Raw genomic sequence first — 21221 nt, 5'->3', positions numbered from 1 at the left:
GTGTTGAAGTTGCAATCGTTTCTTCTGCATTGACTGAAGAAGATACAATGCACTTGCAGATATTTCGACTCTAAGTTGCACATGGCTTGAGATCTTGGGCCTGCGACGTGTGCTCCAATCGGGTTTCCTGTCTCACACACACACAGCAACCAGGAGAGGCAGGAAGAGGCTGATGGTTAGAGTTTCCATCCGAGTTGGAGAGAGCAAATCTCAGTCTGACTCTTTTGTAAGAGTCCTCTCTCCTGGGTGGAGAGTGAAGACATAACAGGCTGTGTTTGAGGCCTGATGGCACCCAAGGGCCCTGGTGGGGTCACCCTACACCCATCAGCCATAGAAGGAAGAGGAGAAGAGAGCGAGGGCGGATCTCCACAGGATCGACTCGACCAATGGGATTGTTCTGATTTCCCAGCGGGAAATTCTTGTGTTGGAGAGTTTATGTTTCAAGTATGATTCAGCTGGGTCTGTGCCCACTTATACTCCATTTAATACGACAAACACACACTGCCTCTTCTGAGGAAGGGACATACACGAAAGTGTAAATCGTGAAATGAACATTAATTTGATAGGAGACATGACATATATGAGGTTACTTCTTGCTCAGAAGATATGCATAAAACGAAATACCATACAAGAGACACTTTACAAAACAGTTATGATCGTACACATGTCCTGGGGTGCATGTTCATTTATTAAGAGTTTTTTCTATAAATTAATGCAGGAAAGTCTGTTTTAAGGCATTGGGTCTCTCTTTTCACTTTCTTTCAAGCCATAAACAAAGTCTTATCTGATGGTAGCCCTGATAACGGAGACTGTTCCTGCTCTGGGGAACGTTTGTTAATAAGCATAAAGCATTTACAGCATAGGGTTAGGGTTAGGGTTAGGGTTGGATATTGTTCCATCCATCCATTTTCTTCTTTTTCCTCAGCTTCAGATCACCAAGCAAAGTGTTATAAAGAGAGTAAAGACTGATGTGTTTGTTTACAGTATTAGTATAGAATTGATTCGTGTAGATCCAGAACTTTCTCTACTGTCATGAAGTTTGAGCTTCGCGATATGAGCGACTTCATATGAAATAACAGACAATAATATCTGAGACTAGCAGAACGTCCAGTGAGCAGGGCAAGAGCAGATCAGAGACTAGGGATGCACCGGTATGAACATTTTGGCCGATACCGATAACCAATAATTCTTTATATTTGAAAGCCGATAACTGATATATTGGCCGATAAATCTAAATACAAATTTTAATAAACTTTGAGAGCCTGATTACAAAAACAAAAGGCTCAACATTAAAAGCCATGTCCCAAACACTTCAACATAAATCAAACCTATACAGTACAGTAGCCTATTTGAAGCAGTGTAAGATTCCTTACCTTTTCAAATCAATTTTACACTCCTATGGCCAAAAATGGTAAAACTTTACAATAAGGTTTAATTTTTGTAAGCACTAATTAACCAACAATGAATGAACAATACTTCAACCGGATTTAATCATCTTAGTTCATGTTAATCTCAACATTTTCAGATCCAGAGTTGTGTGTGTTAGCATGAGGTAATGCACTGTGAATGGACTGTTAATAAACACAAACATTTTATTATTAACATTAACAAAGGTTATTGTTCTCGGTTCGTTCGTGTTAGTTAATGCATTAACAAATGAGACCTTATTTGTAAAATGTTACCAAAAATTCTATTGCCTAAAAAAATTAAAATAATATACCTAAATAATGCAAACAAGTTATTGGACAGCATTGCTTAGGCTGCATAGTAAAGAATCAGAATGCAAGTGCATGAAATAGCCTCCGCACGGACAATAAGGAAATGGTTTTAATCAAACCTGTTGATGGAAATGATAAGAGAATAATAAACGTGCTAGTTATTAAAAATATGTTTAATATTACAGTAATAGTAAACATCTTTAATATTAGTCCATTAGTCTATCAAATAACGATGCTGTTTGAGAGCACGCGCTGAAGCTGGAGAGAATGAACGAATAAACTGTAATTCTGCGTCATATTCTCGCGCATGCGTCGTGGAGACACACACGGAAGACAAGAACAAGTTGGATAAAGGCATTATTTTGATTTTTTTTTGCACAAAAACTATTGTCGCCGCATCGTAAAATTATTATCGAGTCACTGTGATGAGATTTTGTAACGACGTTTTTAGTGCCTTTTATGGGTCTTGTGAGTGTAAATGTACTGAATGCCAATGGAGGCCTATCTGAAGCCTTTCTCAGCATCAGCTTTACACTAAAATATCTTCATTTGTGTCTGAAGATGAACGGAGGTCTGACGGGTGTCCAACCACATGAGGGTGAGGAATTAATGACAGAATTTACATTTTTTGGGTGAACTAACCCTTTAAGTAAATTGGACCACATGTGTTTTCCTGTTTTTTCAGTGCATCAAAAATAATCATTTATCGGCCGATACCGTTATGTTGCCGATATATCGTGCATCCCTATGAGACACTTGAGATGTTCATGAGCACATGGCCTTACCCGCCCTGAGCTCCTCGCAGCTCTCCTGGATCTTCCTCCGGCAGACGGCGGCCAGAGCGATGAGCAGAGCCAGCAGACACACGGCCAGACCCACAGTCACCCACAGAGCCAGCGGAGGGAACACGGCATTCTGGGCTGAGGACGAGAACACACACACACACACACACACACACACACACACACACACACACACACACACACACACACACACACACACACACACACACACACACCATCATCAGCTTCGGCAACAACAAACACACACAAGCAGTGTTCATTTTCGTCAACAACCTTTTTTCACTGATGAAAACGAGACGATAACTAAATAAAAACTAGTGTTGGATGACAAAAACTATGACGAAAACTATGACGAAAACTTACTGTCATTTTCGTCAACAAATAAAAACGAGAGGAGAATGTTAGTGAGGGTGGATTAGAGATGGGGTCAGAACTGATGTCCTGTGTTACAGATCCCCAATCCAGCTCCAGAGCGGCTCAATCAATCAATAACACACATTTATGCCAGGATATTATTTATGAACTAATGCTGATGAATAATGACAATGTTTACTTTACGATGTTTATATAGTAATATGTTTTAGACGGCTGTAACAATGCATATTTTATCTCCTGAACTTAAATGAGCTCCTGCAACTGCAATAGTAAGGCGCATACATTTCAAAATAAGAGTCAATGTGTATTTTGAGCTTGTTTGTAATTAAGTCACGCAATATATATTGGTTTTTGCTTACACAATAAACTCTATTTAATTGAATTCCCATTTAATTCATAGTCAGGAGGAAAGACCAGTATTTGACACATATTCAATAAAGTATCAGGGTTATAATAGTTAACTAAAACCATAAAAAAAATCTTCATTACTTGAAATTAAATAAATGTTAACTGAAATAAAATAAAAAACACTTATTTGAAGCTTTAGCTTAACCTGATATGGCCTACTGACTAAAACAGAAATACAGAGTTATAAAAACTATATAGATGTTTTTAAAAAACAAACAAAAAAGTGAGTCGAGCTCTTTCGTGTATTTTTAATGTAAAAAACAAAATGATGTCAAAATGTCAGTTCAAGTGACAGTCGGTTATGTGATGCTTAAATGCTTAATGTATTACAATTTAACTAAACTCATTCGATTTTAGTCGACTAAAACTAGACTATAACTAAAAACAATTCAGGTGACTAAAATATGACTAAAAATAAATGGCATTTTAGTCAAAAGACTATGACTAAAACTAAATCAAAATTTACTGTCAAAATGAATCTGATGAACTCTCAGTATTCACGCTCTAGTGCAATTATGTATATTGTGTCACATAATTCAATAAAATCAATCAAAATGAACCTAATTTAAAATATATTATTTTAAAACAACTCAATTTATCTTGATTTAATTATGTTTTTACTATTATTCACAGATTATTCTTATTATTTGTTGATAATAATATTGATTGACATGATTTATTGCTGTGTTTGAATCAGAACTGAAGCCTGTTAGAGTCCAGTAAGTCTGACTGCGGTCTCCCGTCTCCTCTTCAGCGGCTCCAGATGATGATATTTAAAGACGTGTTGTGCGTCAGGACGGTGGTTTATGTGTTTGATTGTTCATCAAGTTCACTGAAAGGCTCCTCTGATGCGCAGGACGAGCCGATTCAGCCTAAGGTGATCCGGACACAGATATTACAGCCTCAGAAAGTCCCCGGGGAGGAAAACACACACTGAGCAAACACAACCTGGCGTCACACACTCCACCAGATAATGGAAAAACACAGTCAAACGAAGAGCTCGCGGACGGTGGGAAAATGACAAATCACCGGGAGCATCAGAGCTGCGGCTCGACGGACAGAACACAGGTCAGGATGGACCTAGTGGACTAGAAGAGGAAGCAAGAGTGTGTGAGCACTGATTTACGGGATCACAGATTCATTCAGTCTCTGTAACCAGCAGACGCTTCCAGAACCAGTACCAGTACCAGTACCAGCCTGTGTTCCCAACTCAACCCGCTCCACGGGATTCAATTACATTTAAATAAAATAAAACAATAAAACAATAAAACAATAAAATAAATAAATAAATAAATAAATAAATAAATAAATAAATAAATAAATAAATAAATAAATAAATAAATAAATAAATAAATAAATAAATAAATAAATAAATAAATAAATAAATAAATAAATAAATAAATAAATAAATAAATAAATAAATTTAATTTAATTTAATTAAAATAAAAACATTTAAAAATAGTGTAAAGAAAAATAAAATAAAATAAAATAAACAAATACTTGAAGGTAGACGACTATGAAAATAAATGAGAAATAAAATGAAATAATAAAATAGAAAATAAATAAAACAAAATAAAATATATTAAAATAAAATTATAATATAGAAAATAAATTAAACAAAATAAATAAATAAATAAATAAATAAATAAATTTAATTTAATTAAATTAAAATAAAAACATTTAAAAATAGTGTAAAGAAAAAAAATAAAAAATAAAATAAACAAATACTTGAAGGTAGACGACTATGAAAATAAATGAGAAATAAAATGAAATAATAAAATAGAAAATAAATAAAACAAAATAAAATATATTAAAATAAAATTATAATATAGAAAATAAATTAAACAAAATAAAATAATATAATATAGTAAAAAAATTAATTAAAAACATGTCACAATCTTTCTTGTTATTTTGCTCTTGAACTTGAATGGTCGGTGACTATGAAAAGCAGATAAAATAAAATAGAAATAAAATAATGAAATAAAGTTAAATAATACAATAGAAAATAAATCAAACAAAGCAAAATAAATAAATTAAATAAAATACAAAATTAAATAAAGTTAAATAATACAATAGAAAATAAATGAAAAATAGAATAATAAAATAAAATAAATAAAACAAAACAAAAAATAAAATAATAAATAAAATAAAATAAAATAAATAAAACAAAATAAAATAAAAAAATAAAAAATAAAATAAAATAAAACAAAACAAATGATTAAATAAAGTTAAATAAAGTTAGGTCGGCGACTAATGAAAATAAATGAGGAGAAATAAAATAAAATAAATTAAAATAAAGTTAAATAATAAAATAGAGAAAATAAATAAAACAAAATAAATTTAATTAAAATAATAAAAGAATGAAATGAAATAAACAGAATTCTGAGAATAGAGGTGGTCTTTCTCATGACTTTGCTCTTGACCTGAAGGTGAGCGACTGTGAAAATAATGAGTGTTTAAAAAATCCTCCTTGGAGCCAAAAGATAAAAATATCCTCCACACAAATGTGACGGGCAGTGATTGTGTATGTTTAAAAATCAATACTACAGCTGGTACTGTATGAATGAGTGCGATCCGTGTGAGAATCAGTTCAAACATGCCACGATCCAGGAGAAGTCAATAACACAGCAGAGCACTGGAACCTGGGCTTATTTCCCCCGTGTGTGTGTGTGTGTGTGTGTGTGTGTGTGGCCCCTGAGACACAGGACACAGAGAGAAGTGTGCACATGTGCAGGATGTTCACTCCATGTGTTTCAAACGTCTCTTAAAGGTTAATAAGACCTCTGATTAAATACACACAGGTTATTTCTTTATTTCTGTGCCACTCGAGCTGCAGATGGTGAAAGTGTGTGAGGTCTTCACACACACACACACACACACACACCTCGCTCTGAGCTCATTAACACGGGTCAGAGAAGTCTAAATCACACTAAACTAACACACCAGCAGATGCTTATTTCCTGACTGTGAGGAGCCAGTTGATCTTGAGCTCGTATAAAACATCATGTTTCCACTACCTATAATCTGACCAACACACACACACACACACACATCAACACACACATTGACACGCCTGTAATATGATCAAGAAGCGCTCAGAGCCAAACACTGGTCACGCCATCCAGTTCTGTCCCAACATGATGTAACGTTTAATAATCATACAGAGGATTATCTACAGTAATCAACAACAGCCACTGGATCAACAGCTGATACAATAAAACACAGAAATACAGAAAATATAAATAAATAATACTTTTTTTTAAATAAATAGAACATGAATAAAACAACTAAAATACATTAAAATACAATTAAAAAAAATAAATAGAATAAAAAAATAAATAAATAGAACATGAATACAATGACCTAAAATACATTTTAAAAAGATTAACAAAACGAATTAAAATTAAATAGAACATGAATAAAAAAACCTAAAATAAATAAAAATAAAGTCTAAAAATAACAAATAAATAGAACATGAATAAAACGCATAACCTATGTTCTCTTTCATAGGTTCACTCGATGCTGCGTCACTTTATGACGTAATGGGAACGATATACCAAACAGGCCAAGCTAAAGCGCTGCCGTATCTGGCTCAAAGAACACCAGATAACCTGCATGACCAGGTTAAGCAGACAGGACATGCGAACCCAGAGCCATGTCGAGATCCAAACTATAGAATCTCACAAAAGTGTGCGGAGAGGACCAACCTGCCGCCACACAAATATCCTCCAAAAGAGCCCCTCTAAAAAGTGCTTGAATGAGCGGCGGATGGTGAGCCAATCAGACGTGAGGGGAGAAAGCAAAAGGCGTCTCCTTCCTTCAGTGCCGGAAAAAGGCGAGGGTCGGGCCAGTTCTGTACTTCGAAGCGCGCTGGCGGCGAAAGTAACAGAGCCGGATAAGGAGAGCTGGTGAGAGGCCTGCAGAGACGCTTGCGCGGTCTGACCCAGCTTCGGACGTGTGCTGAAGCTCTCCTTTTTCTGACCGGAGGTCAGCGGAGGGTTGACCGAGCCTCGAGCGGAGGGTTTTGAGAAGGAGATTAACACAAAATGTGCATTTTGAAAACCCCTGAGCCGCCTCGCGCGCGTGTGAAAACCCCAAACGTTTAACACACTTACTGTGGGGGGTCGCCGTTCGCGATGAAGCGAGTGCACGGCAGCGGGCAACGACGAAAATCCATGGCACTTCACCGCAAGGAGAACAATGTTCCACTATCCGCAGTCGCTGAAGTGCTGGTGATAAAGTCGAATGAAATCCAAGATATTTGGGCCAGAAAAACCAAAACCGAAGGGCATGAAATGGCCGCTTCGTGAAGGTAAAGAAATCTGAGGAGCAGATGGCGCGCAGTATAAGAGTGACAACGTCAAAGGGGGCGGCACGCGCGCCATCAGCCAATCAATTGGCGTGATTCTATAAGGGCTTCAGACAAACGGCACACACAGAGGGCGTCCCCATTACGTCATAAAGTGACGCAGCGTCGAGTGAACCTATGGAAGAGAACAACCTAAAATACATTACAATAAAAAATAAAATGGAACATAAAATAAATAAAACAAAAAAGCACATTAAAATAAAAAATCTAAATAAGTTCAAATAAAATATTTTACTTGAGAAGGCCGAAAACAGCAAGAAAAAAAAATATCTTTACCATGACAGGCATGAATTACTAATTGCAGACTTGTTGAGCATAAGAGACTTATCAAAAACATTAAAACATTTGAGTTATTCCAAACTTTTGTCTGGTGGTGTATTCACTAAAATGAGGTTACATCCCTCTCTCTTCATCTCTCTCTCTCTCTCTCTCTCCCTCTCTCTCCCTCTCTCTCTCTCTCTCTCTCTCTCTCCGAGTGAAGGAGGCCTGATGAAGATAAATGTTGTAAAAGTCTCCCATTCCAGCGCTGTTGTCCCTTAAGGCCTGTAGGCTCATATTTCTCTCTTACTGTTGTTTGATGATGTGATTTTGTTTCCCTGTGTTATGGATATATCCCAAACGTCTCTCATCACCCATCATCTTCCTCTGGAAGCCCTTATTCATCTCTTTCTCTCTGGCTCTGTTTCTCAGTTGCCAAAGACACACAAGGACGTGCGTTCCTCTTGGCTCTCACCTCTAACACTTTCTGTGAGTGTTTTATATCGCTCGCATTGGGAACAATCTGTTCCAGCGCTGGGGTTTGGACACACTGAAGACAGGCCGGAAGTGTGTGTAGCTTCAGGTTGTGTGTTTACAGCTCCAGGCTCCGCCCCTCCTCTCAGGGGTCAGCTCCACTTCTACTGTTGCTCTCCTTTCATCTGCTGGAATAAAGAGCTCAAACTCCTCTCCTCTCCTGATCAAAGCCATCGCTCTCTCCTTTTACCCGTCGCCAGGCGGTGAACAGAAGGAACCCGAGCCGAAAGTGAGACAGGTTAGACTGAGACACACAGACAGGGCCGAGGGGTCAGCCCAAATGTTGTCATCATTTATTCACCTCCTCGTCGATCCCATATTACGGTCGAGAAGCATCTCAGACACGTTCAATGATAATCTTCTAAAACTGCATGATTGGTCATGTGACACACAAGAACCATTAATGACACAATGCGTCCTTTAACAAAATATACATATAAATCAGTGTATATTCTAAATTATGTATCATTATTGTGTTAATAATCTTGAGTCAGAATATCATCATCTGATGACGAGGGCGGGGCCACCTGTCACTCACATGAGATCCACCAATAGCAAACCACAACCATCCAATCAACTCCCCACAGACACACTCAAGCCCCGCCCACATTTGTTCTTGTTTGCGAGGCGTTTCACTCGATATACGGCACAATAGAGAAGAAAAGACGAGTGTAACTTCTGTTTCATGACGACTTTAAAGGGAAAAGCATTCATATTTTGTTACTTAAAGAGATAGTTCAGCCAAAATAGTAAATTCTGTCACCATTTATCATCATCGTTCACGCTCATGTCACTCCAAAGCTGTGTATCGCAAAATATATATCAGGGCTCGACATTAAGCCGGTTCACACGCTTGTCCGGAATCTTTTCTTTTTTTTGTGTTGTAGTAATTCTCACCAGTGTTCAATCAGCTTTGACATATTTGTGATATTTTTACTAGGGCTCTCAAAATTAACTCGTTAATAACGTGAAATAACGCGAAACAAAAGAAAAGGCGTTTTCCAAGTCCGAGCGCGATAGTTCACGGTTTCCCACGCAACGCTGGTCGACTTGATTCTATTGAACCCTTGTGCATTTGCGTGCATCATACATAATCACAAACATGCACAGGGTATGATAGAAAACAGAACGCGGGTCAATAAATGGGATGAAGGGTTCCTTTCTGTTGCATGCTTGCAAAGGGACTCTGAGGAGATCGTATTCGCGATGCAAGAATACACTGCAAACTCGCTCTCGCTTATATCCAGCGTTGGGGAAAGTTACTTTGAAAAGTAATCCATTACAATATTGCGTTACTCCCTTAAAAAGTAACTAATTGAGATTTAACAAAAGTAATGCGTTACGTAACTTTTGCGCTAATTTTTCTCACCTGGGCTGGGCTTGTTTTTGTTTTTGTTTATAACAAAAAAGTTATATTTTGTGCAACGGTAAAAATCTCTTCATACCAAATGTAAATAATAAGCCCCAGGCTGAGGTAAAAATGCAGATTCCGGCATGAACACTAGAGGGCGCAGCTCTGGATAATGGAGAATAGGACGCAGGAGAAAAAAGTTTTACCAATAAAAACAACAAATTTAGTAATTTTCATCATCAAAGGTCAGCAGCAAGACATTGGTCAATTAAATATAAAGGTAGATTATGCATTAAAAATAGTTGTTTTATTTAACATTTAATTATTGGAGGTTTGCATAGTACTCTGATTTAGCATTTGACTGATTTTATTCATTTTGAGGAGAACAGAATCTTTATTGTGCAAGTGAGATAAATAAATGCTCACATTTAGTCTAGAACTACAATAACCATCATGTTCACACACACTTATTTTTCTCAACATGGGGGCAGGAGAGCTGTCAGTCAAATTAAAAAAGTAAGTCAGATATTTTGTTGTAAATTTGAAAAATAATGCGTTACTTTACTAGTTACTTGGAAAAAGTAATATTATTACGTAACTCAAGTTACTTGTAATGCGTTTCCCCCAACACTGCTCATATCCGAGGTAAATCATTAACACCATCACCACTTATGTGTTTTATTGAACTATACATTAGCCACAATCGGCTAAAACGAATGCGCAGGTTACTTTTCTGAACAAGCGCGCTCCCGAGTCCGTGTTTCTCAGACCGTTCACGTGAATCGCGGCAAAGTTCAAATGCAACTCCTCCAGTTCTCGGGTGTGGTGCCCTGGTGCCAGGTCAGTGTGACAGCATCACATTACCAATTTCTCATACAAACTGTGCCCCGTTCTCAACTAAACTGCCAGTGTAAAAACGCCCTTTTTTTCTATTCTTAAAAGGAGAGAAATCACTGCTTATTCTGAATTTTTAAGCTTAGGCTTAAGAGACATGAACAAGTTCTTTGAAAAACCCCTATGAGCTTTGATACATGTCTAGTCTTCATGCTCTGTCGAGTATAGTTTCACTAATAATAAACACACATTTGCATAAAACATGCATATTTGTCCATAGCCATGTTGATTAGAGTATAACAAATTTGAAAAATATGAAGGTATATTTAGAACGGATAAAAATGTGCAATTAATCGCAAGTTAACTCATGACAGTCATGCGATTAATCACGATTAAATATTTTAATCGATTGACGGCCCTAATTTTTACCTTTTATAAAGGTCATTTTTTCCATAATCTTAGGCTATGCTTCAGCTCTCATCTTAGGTTTATAATTTGATCTAGAAATTCAATTAGATTAAGACACTATATGGCTGTTACCAATCAAATTAAATAATTTACACAAAAAAATTACAAATTAAACAAAAATCACCAGTAGGTGGCGCTGTGACCATCTTAATGTGTGCGTCATTGAATCATTCATTCAAACGATTCATTCAAGAATGAGGCAGTCGTTTATGAACAGGTCATTGAATCTTTAATTCAAACGCTGAATCATTCAGTAACACACACTGTTCAGGGCTGTACAGTGAGAATTGTCGCACGAGCTACAAAAAAAAAAATCGGTCTGTGCTAGGGATGTGACGGTGAGGAAATTTTCCCACCGGTTAATTGATGTGTGACATCACCGGTAATACCGGTATCACCGGCGGAGGCTTTTAAATCACTAATTCTATCTAACCGAAAGTAACATGCACACGACCGCTCTGAACTGAAAACGTGCCAGTGCGCACACACCGTGAATGAAGCTCGTCTGTAAATGCGCGCTCTGAGGCCATGGGTGCGTCTCAATCAGTTCCCTAGTTCAGTAGTCAGGGCACTGATCAAGCATTGATCAGTCTATGATTGAGATGCACGCCATGAATGAATAACAGTTCGTCCGTAAAGCTTTGTTTATACTCGACGCGCCCGCACGAGCGCGAGGGTGCGCGCGGCAAAAATAAATGCGCGCAGTCAGCGTAGCGGAGCCAGGCGAAAGTAAACAACGCGCGCTCTGTGCGGCCGTGCACATTTTACTTTCGGTTTTTAATTAGCGCCAATTCGGCTGTGGGTTGCTTGAATTGTGGGTTCATTAGCCTATTATTTTTAATGAAAAACACAACAACAAAACAAATGACAAACTCCCTTAAGTAGGCGCTTTTACGTTTCGCTTTGAAACCAAATCTTCCGCGATCATCTCCGTCAGCTCCTCACTCTTAAATCTGATGAATGACTCCTGCCGCTGCCGAGACTCACGGTCGGATCCTGCTTTATTAAGCAGATACGTTCAGTTTTTATTTGTATTGTCTGTTCTCTAACTGAACTAAATTATTTTATTACTATAAAAAAATCAAAAAGACGGTGGGCGGTGCCACGGTGGGCAAGTGATGTAACCGGTGTTGAGTCTGGACACCGGCAACACCGGCAACACCGACTATCGTAGCAAGCCTAGTCTGTGCGATGAATATATTTACCACATGAGACCAGAGAGAAATGTAGTCGCATGTTAACCTACCAAACTCATGCAGAGACTTTCCTCATGTTTTCGCATAATCATGCATTTTAAAGTTAATGACCAAACATATCTTTATACAAGCTCACAATGCCGCAGATTAAACGTGCATAATATAGTCAACATTGAATACATCTTTTATTTGATGAATGATTATTAATCACTCAAACCCAATTGTCAGCCTCCATGTTTGTAGTTTTTAACACATTTTATTTGTGTTTGTAGTTCTAACGTGCAATGGGTTGTAATAGTAGACCATCTTTGAATCCTATGATTTGGGACGATCTACTGAATAGGACGGATAGTGTGAATTGGGATGCAACATAAGTCTTTAATAATTGATAATCTGCCCTGGTCATCATAATTTGTGTAAAAAGGTTGCCTCTGGTGTTGATTTAAGCTGGTAACTGTATGTATATGTGTGTTTTAGGAGCACAAATGTAGGTAGAGGTACATTTTTCCAACGAGTGTGTGTTGAGAGAAGTCCAGCCGTCTGTTATCGCCCTACACAACACACACACACACGCGCGTGTGTGTGTGTGTCCTCCCAAAACACTGCCATCCCAGAGCTCCCTGACATTTCAAAGATTATTCATTTTTATTTATCCATCTATTTATTGTCCTTCCCTCCAACAAGCCCGCTAAGGGATCTCCATGAATTCTGATTAGCAATAATAACAATAAATGTAATCGCAAAGACGGCAAGCCAGAAATGTCAGAGGACAGGGATTAGCTAAACAGGACGACACGAGACGGCCGGAGATTTGATTTCTTCCCTTTAGAGAGATCCGGATTGAATGCAAGACTCTGGGATTGTGTCTGACGTCAATCATGCATCACAATGAGGGGAAGAGGAGCGCTTTTACACTTCCACGCTGGCTTTTCTTGATCGAAGTGTGACCAAGAGTGTGTGAGAGATGAAGATCTTCGGATACTTCAGTCCATGTTAATTGCTATTAAAGGGATAGTTCACCCAAAAAATGAAAATTAGCCCATATCAATCCAAGCATTAGAATTGGATTCATAGTTGCTCTGTTTTTGAAGTCCATAAAAAGTGCATCTGTCCGTCATATAACTGCTCCAGCGGCTCTGGGGTGTTAATAAAGGCCTTCTGAAGCGAATCGATGCGTTTGTGTAAGAAAAATATCCTTATTTAAAACTTTATGAAGTAAACTTTCGGCCTCCGCCTTCCCTGTTCAATCGAGCAGTTATATGACGGACAGATGCACTTTTTATAGACTTCCAAAACACAGCAACTATGAATCCAATTCTAATGCTTGGATTAGCCTGGACTTTTGTAATATAACTCAGATTTTATTCGTCTGAAAGAAGAATGTCACACACACCTCGGATGACCTGAGGGAGAGTAAATCATGGGCTAATTTTTATTTTTGGGTGAACTATCCCTTTAAATACAAATGTATTATTGTTTAAATGTATATGAAATGCATTTGAATGTTTTTGAATCACTTCAGTGCATCTTTATTTGTAATTTCATCAGTACTGCCATCGTTGAAATATGGTTAATTCACTAAGTTTCTGTTTGAGAAACTCTGATGTGCTGCACATTTCAAGCACAAACTCAGAAATAATGCTAGCAAAGAAGATCAAATCTCTAACCTACTTAGAAATACATTTAAAGCGCAGCAAAGTAAAGTATTGGGTCAGAGAGTTTTCCAGCTTAAAGGGCAGGACAGAATGACTTCCAGCTGCATGTAAACACACTTACACACTCACCGTCCTTCCCACTCCCATCAATAAAACCTCCATGCATCCGGACAAATGTCTGACATATTTAGGAGAGCATCCCTGCACTGGTTAAGAGAATACAGACGCTTACACACACATCAGAGAGAGAATGGGCCGCTCTCAGGAGTGTGTGTGTGTGTGTGTGTGTGTGTGTGTATGTTCGCATCTACACACATTAGTGAGAGAATGGGCCGCTCTCAGGAGCTCAGAGAACTCAAGCCGTGATTGGTGGACACACTTGAGGGTCACAGAGCGGGGTCAGCGCATGCTGAGGGTCACAGAGCAGGGTCAGCACATGCTGAGGGTCACAGAGCAGGGTCAGCGCATGCTGAGGGTCACAGAGCGGGGTCAGCACATGCTGAGGGTCACAGAGCAGGGTCAGCACATGCTGAGGGTCACAGAGCAGGGTCAGCGCATGCTGAGGGTCACAGAGCGGGGTCAGCGCATGCTGAGGGTCACAGAGCGGGGTCAGCGCATGCTGAGGGTCACAGAGCGGGGTCAGCGCATGCTGAGGGTCACAGAGCGGGGTCAGCGCATGCTGAGGGTCACAGAGCGGGGTCAGCGCATGCTGAGGGTCACAGAGCAGGGTCAGCGCATGCTGAGGGTCACAGAGCGGGGTCAGCGCATGCTGAGGGTCACAGAGCAGGGTCAGCACATGCTGAGGGTCACAGAGCAGGGTCAGCGCATGCTGAGGGTCACAGAGCGGGGTCAGCGCATGCTGAGGGTCACAGAGCGGGGTCAGCGCATGCTGAGGGTCACAGAGCGGGGTCAGCGCATGCTGAGGGTCACAGAGTGGGGTCAGCACATGCTGAGGGTCACAGAGCGGGGTCAGCGCATGCTGAGGGTCACAGAGCGGGGTCAGCGCATGCTGAGGGTCACAGAGCGGGGTCAGCACATGCTGAGGGTCACAGAGCGGGGTCAGCACATGCTGAGGGTCACAGAGCGGGGTCAGCACATGCTGAGGGTCACAGAGCAGGGTCAGCACATGCTGAGGGTCACAGAGCGGGGTCAGCTCATGCTGAGGGTCACAGAGCGGGGTCAGCACATGCTGAGGGTCACAGAGCGGGGTCAGCGCATGCTGAGGGTCACAGAGCGGGGTCAGCTCATGCTGAGGGTCACAGAGCGGGGTCAGCACATGCTGAGGGTCACAGAGCGGGGTCAGCGCATGCTGAGGGTCACAGAGCGGGGTCAGCGCATGCTGAGGGTCACAGAGCGGGGTCAGCGCATGCTGAGGGTCACAGAGCGGGGTCAGCGCATGCTGAGGGTCACAGAGCGGGGTCAGCACATGCTGAGGGTCACAGAGCGGGGTCAGCGCATGCTGAGGGTCACAGAGCGGGGTCAGCACATGCTGAGGGTCACAGAGTGGGGTCAGCGCATGCTGAGGGTCACATAGCGGGGTTAGCGCATGCTGAGGGTCACAAAGCGGGGTCAGCGCATGCTGAGGGTCACAGAGCGGGGTCAGCGCATGCTGAGGGTCACAGAGCGGGGTCAGCTCATGCTGAGGGTCACAGAGCGGGGTCAGCACATGCTGAGGGTCACAGAGCGGGGTCAGCACATGCTGAGGGTCACAGAGCGGGGTCAGCGCATGCTGAGGGTCACAGAGCGGGGTCAGCGCATGCTGAGGGTCACAGAGCAGGGTCAGCACATGCTGAGGGTCACAGAGCGGGGTCAGCGCATGCTGAGGGTCACAGAGTGGGGTCAGCACATGCTGAGGGTCACAGAGTGGGGTCAGCACATGCTGAGGGTCACAGAGCGGGGTCAGCGCATGCTGAGGGTCACAGAGCGGGGTCAGCACATGCTGAGGGTCACAGAGTGGGGTCAGCACATGCTGAGGGTCACAGAGTGGGGTCAGCTCATGCTGAGGGTCACATAGCGGGGTCAGCGCATGCTGAGGGTCACAGAAGTGGCCAACTTTCTGCAGAGTCAAGAGCTCCAGACCTCCAAACTTCTGTGGCCTTCAGATGAGCTCAAGAACAGTGTGTAGAGCTTCATGGAATGGGTTTCCATGGCCGAGCAGCTCATCCAAGCCTTACATCACCAAGTGCAATGCAAAGCGTGGGATGCAGTGGGGTAAAGCGTGCCGCCACTGGACTCTAGAGCAGTGGAGACGTGTTCTCTGAGTGACCAATCACGCTTCTCTGTCTGACAATCCCATGGACGAGTCTGGGTTTGGCGGTTGCCAGGAGAACGAGACTTGCCTGACTGCATTGTGCCAAGTGTAAAGTTTGGTGGAGGGGGGATTATGGGGTGGGGTTGTTTTTTCAGGGGTTAGTTCCAGTGAAAGGAACTCTTAATATATGACATTTTGGACAATTTCATGCTCCCAACTTTGTGGGCTCAGTTTGGGGACGGCCCCTTCCTGTCCCAGCATGACTGACCAGTGCACAAAGCGTTGCTCCATAAAGACATGGATGAAGCTGTTAGAGCTCCATATTAAACCCTACGGATGAAGAATGGGAAGCTCATGTGTGTGTGAAGGGGCGGCACAACACTGACCTGATCGGGTCTGGTTATACAATAGCTAAACAAGACTTTTTTAAGGCTGACTAGTAGAGGTCTTCACGGGTCCAAAAATTCATACCCGAACCCGAAGAGACCCGTAATGTGCTTAACGGAACCGACCCGGACCCGTCTATTATTTCAAAAGCTGGACCCGGACCCGTGAAGATCCGAGAAATGCCAAAAACGTAGTACCCGGAACCGACCTGGACCCGTCTATTATTTAAAAGCTGGAACCGAACCCGGCGTGAAGACACAGACCCGACTGGACCCGTTTGTCACATATTCCACAATAACTGATATTAACAAGTCAATAAACAAGTTATGAAAAATATAACTTTTTGTCTTACCTAGCCGTCTCCCTTCCTTGTAACGTTACTTGTGATGCATTACATCCTTGCCAAAAAGTTAAATCCATGTTATTCCTCTCTTGTTATTCCAAGCATGCTTAATTCACTCATAATTTCAGCTTTAAAAGTCCACTTTATGTCACGGTGACGGATGACAAATGCGTCTTTGCAGATTTGCATTTCGACTCGAGTTAACTCGCATAATAACTTTGACTGTTTGCCTTTTTGAACTATAATAGCGATTGCTCGTTCGGTGGCCGTTGACGTCCGCATTATTTATTTGCTATAATCTCTGTGAGCGAGCCTGACCACCAAAACTTTAAGAAATAAGACGGTTCATTCATATTATTATTAAAGTCAATCACAGCGGAAGCTCGGGTTGCCATAGAAATGACACGCGCTTGATACTGCACATGCGCGGTGGCTGGAGCAACCTGAAATATGAGCTTTTTTACGCAATTTGAGCATCATAGAAAACATTTGTGACAGTTCAACTGAGATTTTGTTGCTGATTTTAAATATATTATTTAAATATAATTTCAAATCAAACTTCAACAGTGCGTCACACGTAGACAGCACTTACTTTTTTCTCATGTTTGTCCACAATATGCATGAAGGATGCCCGGACAGAAGAGGTGCCGTGGGTTTAACTTCTTTATATTCGTTGTTTTTTAGCTTTTTTCACACATCACTCATGAAGGTAACCATTATTATTACCGTGCGCTTGCAGAGAGAGCGAGCGAGCGAGAGAGAGAGAGAGAGAGAGCACGTGAGGCGAGCGAGCAAGAGAGAGAGAGATCGCTCGTGTTTTTCTTCTTTCTTTTTTTTAAACCTTATTTCCCGGCTCACACTTTTCTTATCCTAATTTTACAGTTGCAAGTTACAAAAAACACACAAGCAGTGCTGACTGACTCTGATCACGGGCAGGTGTTCTCCGAGTCCGGATCGACTCGGGTATTGCACACAATGTTAAACAGACCCGGGACCCGTAGTAATAGATTGGGACCCGACCCGGACCCGGCTGATCATTTAAAATATAGACCCGAACCCGTACGGGTCCCGGGTCGGGTCCCGGGTCCACGGGTCTCGGGGGCTCCGTGAAGACCTCTACTGACTAGTTCAAAACTAGATGATTGTAAAATGATATAGTGTGAAACATGCCTAAACCATAGCTCTCATTTTGAAGTAAAAAAAAAAAATGGAAAGGATGAAGGGAGAGTAAGAGAGGGAGGGACGGGAAAGAAATAAGTGTGAAGTCGAGTAGGACAGCTAATTAAGTGTGTGTGTACAGTTCAAAGCAAACACACTGCAGCGCTCATTAAGAGGAGAAGGAGCTGAGTGAATGTAGGGCAGCTGCAGAGCTGATGGAGAAGCCCAGGCGATGGTCATCTGTCCAGAGGAAGGACTGGAGGACTGAAGCGGAGGACTGGAGGACTGGAGGACTGGAGGACCGGAGGACTGGAGGACTGCAGGACTGAAGCGGAGGACTGGAGGACTGGAGGACTGGAGGACTGGAGGACTGGAGGACCGGAGGACTGGAGGACTGGAGGACTGGAGGACTGGAGGACTGAAGGACTGGAGGACTGGAGGACCGGAGGACCGGAGGACTGGAGGACCGGAGGACCGGAGGACCGGAGGACCGGAGGACTGGAGGACTGGAGGACTGGAGGACTGGAGGACTGGAGGACCGGAGGACTGGAGGACCGGAGGACTGGAGGACTGGAGGACTGGAGGACTGGAGGACTGAAGGACTGGAGGACTGAAGGACTGGAGGACTGAAGGACCGGAGGACTGAAGGACCGGAGGACTGGAGGACTGGAGGACTGAAGGACTGGAGGACTGGAGCACTGGAGGACTGGAGGACTGAAGGACTGGAGGACTGGAGCACTGGAGGACTGGAGGACTGAAGGACTGGAGGACTGGAGGACTGGAGGACCGGAGGACTGGAGGACTGAAGGACTGGAGGACTGGAGGACTGGAGGACCGGAGGACTGGAGGACTGGAGGACCGGAGGACTGGAGGACCGGAGGACCGGAGGACTGGAGGACCGGAGGACTGGAGGACCGGAGGACCGGAGGACTGGAGGACTGGAGGACTGGAGGACTGAAGCGGAGGACTGGAGGACCGGAGGACTGAAGGACCGGAGGACCGGAGGACCGGAGGACTGGAGGACTGAAGCGGAGGACTGGAGGACCGGAGGACTGAAGGACCGGAGGACCGGAGGACTGGAGGACTGAAGGACTGGAGGACCGGAGGACCGGAGGACTGAAGGACTGGAGGACTGGAGGACCGGAGGACTGGAGGACTGGAGGACCGGAGGACCGGAGGACTGGAGGACCGGAGGACTGGAGGTGGAGGACCGGAGGACTGGAGGACCGAAGGACCGGAGGACCGGAGGACCGGAGGACCGGAGGACCGGAGGACCGGAGGACCGGAGGACCGGAGGACCGGAGGACCGGAGGACCGGAGGACCGGAGGACCGGAGGACTGGAGGACTGGAGGACTGGAGGACCGGAGGACCGGAGGACCGGAGGACCGGAGGACCGGAGGACCGGAGGACTGGAGGACTGGAGGACTGGAGGACTGGAGGACTGGAGGACTGGAGGACTGGAGGACTGGTCACATGACCCCTGACTGACAGGAGCCCATCACATCTCTCCCACGCCGCTGACATTAAGATGTTGGAGGCAGAACCGGCTATTGATTTTTCCGCTCCTCCATTTGCTCGCTCTTCTCTCTCCCGCGCGCTCTTTCTCCCCGGCTGTCTTGCTCTCTTTCTGTTTTGGACACAAGCGAGGCAAACTTTGGGGGCAATAATCAGCTGAAAAAGTTGGACTCTAAATTTTTAATTAGCTTTGAAACGAGCAGCTGCTGTGCGAGCGAGGAGGTGTAGGAAGAGATCACTAGTGACAGATCTCAACACCACTGCAGATACGATCAGCTCGCCGGACAGCAGCCTGATTGGACACAGACGAGCCGAGTGTGTGTGTGTGTGTGTGTGAGAGACGGTGTCTGAATACACTCCTGTGTTAAGAGCGCTCGTGTTTGATGGTGTAATGGCACACTCGGGGGCATTTAAATGAGAGAGCTTGCACATTATAATATAATAAATTATAATTAATACAACATAACATAATAATATAATAAATGAAATATAATATAATATAATAAATATAATATAATTAATATAATATAATATAATATAATATAATATAATATAATATAATATAATATAATATAATATAATATAATATAATATAATATAATATAATAAATTAAATATAATTAATATCATATAATATCATGTAATAAATGAAATATAATTATAACATAACATAACATAACATAACATAACATAACATAACATATAATAAACAAAATATATTTCTTAGTAATATATAATATAATACAACTTTCATAAATAACAATTACATCTAATATAATAACTGTTACAATTCATAAAAATAAATAAAATATAAAATATAAAAAATAATAAAATAAAATGTATATAAAAAATAAATAAACAAGTTACGGGCAGTACAGCAAATACTATCATTAATAATTTGCTATTTAAATATAATATATAATATAATATAATAATAAATGAAATATAATTAATATAATATAATAAAATATAATATAATTAATATAATATAATAAATTAAATATATTTCTTATTAATATATAATATAATACAACTTTTATAAATAACAATTACATCTAATATAATAACTGTTACAATTCATAATAAAAAAAATTAAATATAAAAAATAATAAAATAAAATATATATATTAAAAATAAATAAATGCATTCATAAAATATAAAAAATAAAATAAAATATAAAATAAAAACCATACTGTATATTTTGCATAAAGAAACCAAAGCAGATTTTTATGAAAATCATTTTCATGTAGCTCTAATTCTCATTTCTGTAATGCATCCAGATGTTTTACGTCTGAGTTAGTTTGTAATTATTCTAAAGGATGATTTTTCTTGATGATTCTCATTAGCTTCTCATTACTGTAATACAGTAATAAAAACTCTGCATAAACACGACTGGGTTTTTTTCATTAAAATCAGCAAATTACGGGCAGTACAGCAAATACTATCATTAATAATTTGCTATTTAAATATCATCACTGTTTTTTGCATTATAGTAATGAGAGATGCTGAGGAAAATTAACTGCTTAATTGACACTAAACTAATTTCACAGTGCAAGAAAATCTTCAGGCTTCATGTTCAATACAAAATATCATTTTT

General features: G+C 41.3%; 1 long non-coding RNA gene across 1 annotated transcript in view; it reads right to left on the bottom strand.

The window, feature by feature from the left end:
- The window catches only part of LOC307131897, a 61843-nt gene extending 59202 nt beyond the window's left edge, over positions 1-2641 (bottom strand). The window contains exon 1 of the long non-coding RNA XR_013817242.1: positions 2504-2641. This is a non-coding gene — a long non-coding RNA (uncharacterized lncRNA). The remainder of the gene's footprint in view (positions 1-2503) is intronic.
- Between the last annotated feature and the right edge of the window lie 18580 nt (positions 2642-21221).

The sequence above is a fragment of the Gobio gobio genome (assembly GCF_949357685.1).
Source record: "Gobio gobio genome assembly, chromosome: 9".
In the NCBI taxonomy this organism is placed as follows: Eukaryota; Metazoa; Chordata; class Actinopteri; order Cypriniformes; family Gobionidae; genus Gobio; species Gobio gobio.
The sequence above is the reverse complement of the archived record's forward strand: the minus strand, read 5'-3'. Positions and strand labels throughout refer to the sequence as shown.